Raw genomic sequence first — 6,424 nt, 5'->3', positions numbered from 1 at the left:
AATCAAAAAATACTTGGAAACAACTGACAATGAAAATACAATGACCCAAAACTTATGGGATGCAGCAAAATCAGTTCTAAGAGGGAAGTTTATAGCAATACAATCCTACCTCAGAAACAAGAAAAATCTCAAATAAACAACCTAACCTTACACCTAAAGCAATTAGAGAAAGAATAAAATAAACCCAATGGAAGAAGAAAAGAATTCACAAAGATAAGATAAGAAATAAATGAATAAGAAATGAAGGAAACAATAGCAAAGATGAATAAATCTAAAAGCTGGTTCTTTGAGAAGATAAACAAAATTGATAAACCATTAGCCAGACTCATCAAGAAAAAAAGGGAGAAGACTCAAATCAACAAAATTAGAAATGAAAAAGGAGAAGTAACAACTGACACTGCAGAAATACAAAGGATCATGACAGATTACAACAAGCAACTATATGCGAATAAAATTGGCAACCTGGAAGAAATGGACAAATTCTTAGAAAAGCACAACCTTCCGAGACTGAACCCGGAAGAAATAGAAAATATAAACAGAGAAATCACAACCACTGAAATTGAAACTGATTAAAAATCTTCCAAAAAACAAAACCCCAGGACAAGATGGTGTCACAGGTCTATTCTATCAAACATTTAGAGAAGAGCTAAAACCTATCCTTCTCAAAATCTTCCAAAACATTGCAGAGGGAGGAACACTCTCAAAATCATTCTACGAGGCCACCATCACCCTGATACCAAAACCAGACAAAGATGTCACACACAAAAAAGAAAACTACAGGCGAATATCACTGATGAACATAGATGCAAAAATCCTCAATAAAATACTAACAAACAGAATCCAACACCACCTTAAAAGGATCATAAACAACAATCAAGTGGGGTTTATCCCAGGAATGCAAGAATTCTTCAATATATGCAAATCAATCAATGTGATACACAGTATTAACAAATGGAAGGATAAAAATCATATGGTAATCTAAATAGATGCAGAAAAATCTTTCAACAAAATTCAACACCCATTTGTGATAAAAACCCTCCAGAAAGTAGGCAGAGAGGGAACTTACCTCAACATAATAAAGGCCATATATGACAAACCCACAGCCAACATCATTTTCAATGGTGAAAAATTGAAACCATTTCCACTAAGATGAGGAAGAGGACAAGGTTTCCCACTCTCACCACTATTATTCAATATAGTTTTGGAAGTTCTAGCCACAGCAGTCAGAGAAGAAAAAGAAATAAAAGGAATACAAACTGGAAAAAAAGAAGTAAAACTGTCACTGTTTGCATATGACATATATATATATATATATATATATATATATATATATATATATATATATATATATATATATACACATAGAGAATCCTAAAGATGCTACCAGAAAACTACTAGAGCTAATCAATGAATTTGGTAAACAGGATACAAAATTAATGCACAGAAATCTCTTGCATTCCTATACACTAATGATGAAAAATCTGAAAGAGATATTAAGGAAACACTCCCATTTACCACTGCAACAAAAAGAATAAAATACCTAGGAATATACCTACCTAAGGAGACAAAAGACCTGTATGCAGAGAACTATAAGACACTGATGAAAGTAATTAAAGATGATACAAAGAGATGGAGAGATATATCATGTTCTTGGATTGGAAAAATCAACATTGTGAAAATGACTATAATACCCAAAGCAATCTACAGATTCAATGCAATCCCTATCAAAATACCAATGGCATTTATCACAGAACTAGAACAAAAAATTTCACAATTTGTATGGATACACAAAAGACCCTGAATAGCCAAAGCAATCTTGAGAAAGAAAAACGGAGCTGGAGGAATCAGGCTCCCTGACTTCAGACTATACTACAAAGCTACAGTAATCAAGACATGGTACCAGCAGAAAAACAGAAATATAGATCAATGGAACAGGATAGAAAGCCCAGAGCTAAACCCACACACATATGGTCACCTTATCTTTCATAAAGGAGGCAAGAATATACAATGGAAAAAGACAGCCACTTCAATAAGTGGTGCTGGGAAAACTGGACAGCTATAGGTAAAAGAATGAAATTGGAACACTCCCTAACACCATACACAAAAATAAACTCAAAATGGATTAAAGACCTAAATGTAAGGCCAGACACTATAAAACTCTTAGAGGAAAACATAGGCAGAACACTCTATGACATAAATCACAGCAAGATCCTTTTTGACCCAACTCCTAGAGTTGGAAATAAAAACACAAATAAACAAATGGGACCTAATGAAACTTAAAAGCTTTTGCACAGCAAAGGAAACCATAAACAAGACGAAAAGACAACCCTCAGAATGGGAGAAAATATTTGCAAGCGAAGCAACTGACAAAGGATTAATCTTCAAAATATACAAGCAGCTTATGCAGCTCAATATCAAAAAAACAAACAACCTAATCCAAAAATGGGCATAAGCCCTAAACAGACATTTCTCCAAAGAAGATATATAGATTTGCCAACAAACACATGAAAGGATGCTCAACATCACTAATCATTAGAGAAATGCCAATCAAAACCACAATGAGGTATCACCTCACACTGGTCAGAATGGCCACCATCAAAATATCTACAAACAATAAATGCTGGAGAGGGTGCGGAGAAAAGGGAACCCTCTTGCACTGTTAGTAGGAATGTAAATTGATAGAGCCACATGGAGAACAGTATGGAGGTTCCTTAAAAAACTAAAATTAGAACGACCATATGACCCAGAAATCCCACTATTGGGCATATACCCTGAGAAAACCATTACTCAAAAAGAGTCATGTACCCAATGTTCATTGCAGCACTATTTACAATAGCCAGAACATGGAAGCAACCTAAGTGTCCATCGACAGATGAATGGATAAAGAAGATGTGGCACATATGTATGATGGATTATTACTCAGCTATAAAATGAAATGAAATTGAGTTATTTGTAGTGAGATGAATGGACCTAGAGTCTGTCATACAGAGAGAAGAGAAAAACAAATACTGTATGCTAACAACGTATATATGGAATCTAAAAAAAATCTTAAAAAGAAATGGTTCTGAAGAACCTAGGGGCAGGACAGAAATAAAGACACAGATGTAGAGAATGGACTTGAGGAGACGGGGAGTTGAAGGGTAAGCTGGGATGAAGTGAGAGAGTGGCATTGACATATATACACTACCAAATGTAAAATAGATAGCTAGTGGGAAGCAGCCACATAGCACAGGGAGATCATCTTGGTGCTTTGTGACCACTTAGAGGGGTGGGATATGGAGGGTGAGAGGGAGATGCAAGAGTGAGAGGATATGCGGATATATGTATACGTATAGCTGATTCACTTTGTTATACAGCAGAAACTAACACAACATTGTAAAGCAATTATACTGCAATAAAGATGTTTAAAAAATAAAAGTCTACAAATAACAAATGTTGGAGAGGACGTGGAGAAAAGGGAGCCCTGTGCACTTTTTTGGGAATGTAAATCAGTTTAGCTCTATGGAAAACATTATGAAGTTTTCTCAAAAAACTAAAAATAGAACTACCATATTATCCAGCTGTTTCACTCCAGGTTATATATCTGGAAAAAATGAAAACACGAATTCAAAAAGATACTTGCACGCCAATGTTCATAGCAGCAATATTTACAATAGTGAAGACATGGAAGCAACCCAAGTGCCCATCAACAGACGAATAAAGAAGATGTGAAATATATATATAATGGAGTATTACTCAGCCATAAAAAGAATGAAATTCTGCCATTTGCAGCAACATGGATCGACCTAGAGAATATTATGCTTAATGAAATAAGTCAGACAGAGAATGACAAATACTGTATATCACTATATGTGGAATCTAAAAAATAGTATAAATAAATGTATATGTAAAACAGAAACAGAGTCACAGATGTATAAAACAAACTTATGGTTACCAAAAAGGAGAAGGAAACAGGGAGGGACAAATTAGGGATATGGGATTAACAGATACAAACTACTATGTATAAAATATATAAGCAACAAGGATACATTGTACGGTACAGGGAATTATACCCATTATCTTGTCCTAACCTATAATAGAATATAGTCTGCAAAAATACAGTATCATTGTGCTGTACACTTGAAACTAATATTATATTGTAAACCAACTATACTTCAATTAAAAATAAATAAATTAAAAAAATTTTAAAGGAAAGATCAAATAAATAAATGGTGTTGGGAAAACTGGACAGCCCCATGAAAAAGAATGTAACTAGACCACTATCTTACACCATACACAAAAATAACTAAAAATGGATTAAAGAATTGAATGTAAATCTGAATCCATAAATCTAAAAGATGTAAACTTAGGTGTTAAGCTCCTTGGGCTCAGTCTTGGCAATGATTTTTTGGATCTGACTTCAAAAGAAAATACAACAAAAGCAAAAATAAGTAAATAGGACTACATAAAACTAAAAACTTCACAGCTAAGGAAATCATTAACATAATGAAAAGGCAACATACTAAATGGGACAAAATAATTACAAATCATATATTTGATACAGGGTTAATATTCATAATATATAAAGAACTCATACAACTATTTAGCCAAAGAACAATCTCAAGGAAAAATGCACAGATTTTAATAGACATTTTTCCAAAGAAATCATACAGATGGCCCACAGGTACATGAATAGATGCTCAATATAACTAATCATCAGGGAAATGCAAATCAAAACTATACTGAAATACCATCTCAAACCTGTTAAAATGGCTATTATCCAAAAGACAAGAAGTATAATAATAAGTATGGATGAGGTTATGGGGAAAAGGGAACACTTGTGCACTCTTGGTGAGAATGTAAATTAGTGCAGCCACTATGGAAAACAGTATAGAGGTTCCTCAAAAAATTAAAAGTTAAACTACCATAAAATCAGGCAATTTCACTTCTGGGTATATATCTGAAGAAAACAAAAAAGCTAACTTGAAAAGTTATATGCACCAACATGTTCACTGCAGCATTATTTTAGAAAGTCAAGATATGGAGGTAGCCTAGGTCCATCAATAGATGAATGGATAAAGAATATATATACACACAATAGAATATTATCAGTCATAAAATAATGAAATCTTGTCATTTGCAACAACATGGATGGACCTTGAGAGCATTAGGCTAAGTGAAATAAATGAGACAGAGAAAGACAAATACCCTATAATCTCACTTATATGTAGAATTCAAAATAAAAAAAAAATTTTTAAACAACCAAAACAAAAACTAATCATATAGATACAGACTACAGATTGGTAGTTGCCAGAGGCAGTGCGTGGAGGGTGGGAGAAATTAATAAAGATATAATTTATAGCATGGTGACTATAGTTGATGATACGTATTGCATATTTGAAAGTTGCTAAGCAAGTGGATCTTAGAAGTCTTCATCACAAGGAAAAAATTTACAACTGAACAGTGATGGATGTTAACTAGACTTATTGTGGTGATCACTTCACAATATATACAAATACCGAATCATGTTGTACATCTGAAAATGTTATATGTCAATTATACCTCAATCTATAAAAAAGAGACAATTTCACTCATTCTTAAGTCCCTTGACAGCTTTAAGAAGAAGTCTCATTTTCCCTATGTCTGCAATGACTCTGTGTGGTAGCACAGATAGTGTCCAGGAGAAAGAAGCTGGGAAAGTTATTAGACCTAGGTGGTAAGTTCCACAGTTTGTTCAGACCTCACAGGACATTGTCCTACCACTCTAATGAAGGTTAATATTCAGAGACTGCCTAATTTCTAAGATCAAAAGGCAAAAGAGAGGGAAAGGGCATATCCATAATTGTTTACATTAGAAGTTAAAAAGAGAAATTACTCTTAAATAAAGTGATTTTTCATATCTTCATTTTGACTGAATTCAAATAGATCTTTGGGCCAACTTAGCCATCACAGTTATGATTGCCACTGCCCCTTACCCCACCCATCTTGTCTGAAGCCCTTGAAAAGAAAATAACATAGGTTGAGTTCAATGAGTAATTTCAATCAGTCTCTCACTCCTAGAGAATTGAGGTATAAAGATGTACACCAAACTGCATATGAACAGTTCAGTACGGATGATATTTGACATAAGCATAAACACAAAAAACTATCACCAAAAATAGAGATTGTAAAACTATACATCACCCCCAAAATCTTCCAGGCAATCCTTCCTTGGCAATGTTTCTCTTCTATTCCTCCCTGCCAAACCAGGCAATCATTGAGTAATTTTCTAACATTATAGATTTGTCTGCATTTTCTGGCATTCTATATAAGTAAAATCATGATTACATACTCTTGCTTATCTGGCTTCTTTCACTCACTGTCATTATTTTGAGATTCATCTTGTTGCAGGCTGTATCATCAGTCCATTCATATTTACTGGTCAGTAGTACACTGCATTATTACA

The sequence above is a fragment of the Balaenoptera acutorostrata genome, chromosome 6 (genome assembly GCF_949987535.1).
Source record: "Balaenoptera acutorostrata chromosome 6, mBalAcu1.1, whole genome shotgun sequence".
NCBI classification, from domain to species: Eukaryota; Metazoa; Chordata; class Mammalia; order Artiodactyla; family Balaenopteridae; genus Balaenoptera; species Balaenoptera acutorostrata.
The sequence above is the reverse complement of the archived record's forward strand: the minus strand, read 5'-3'. Positions refer to the sequence as shown.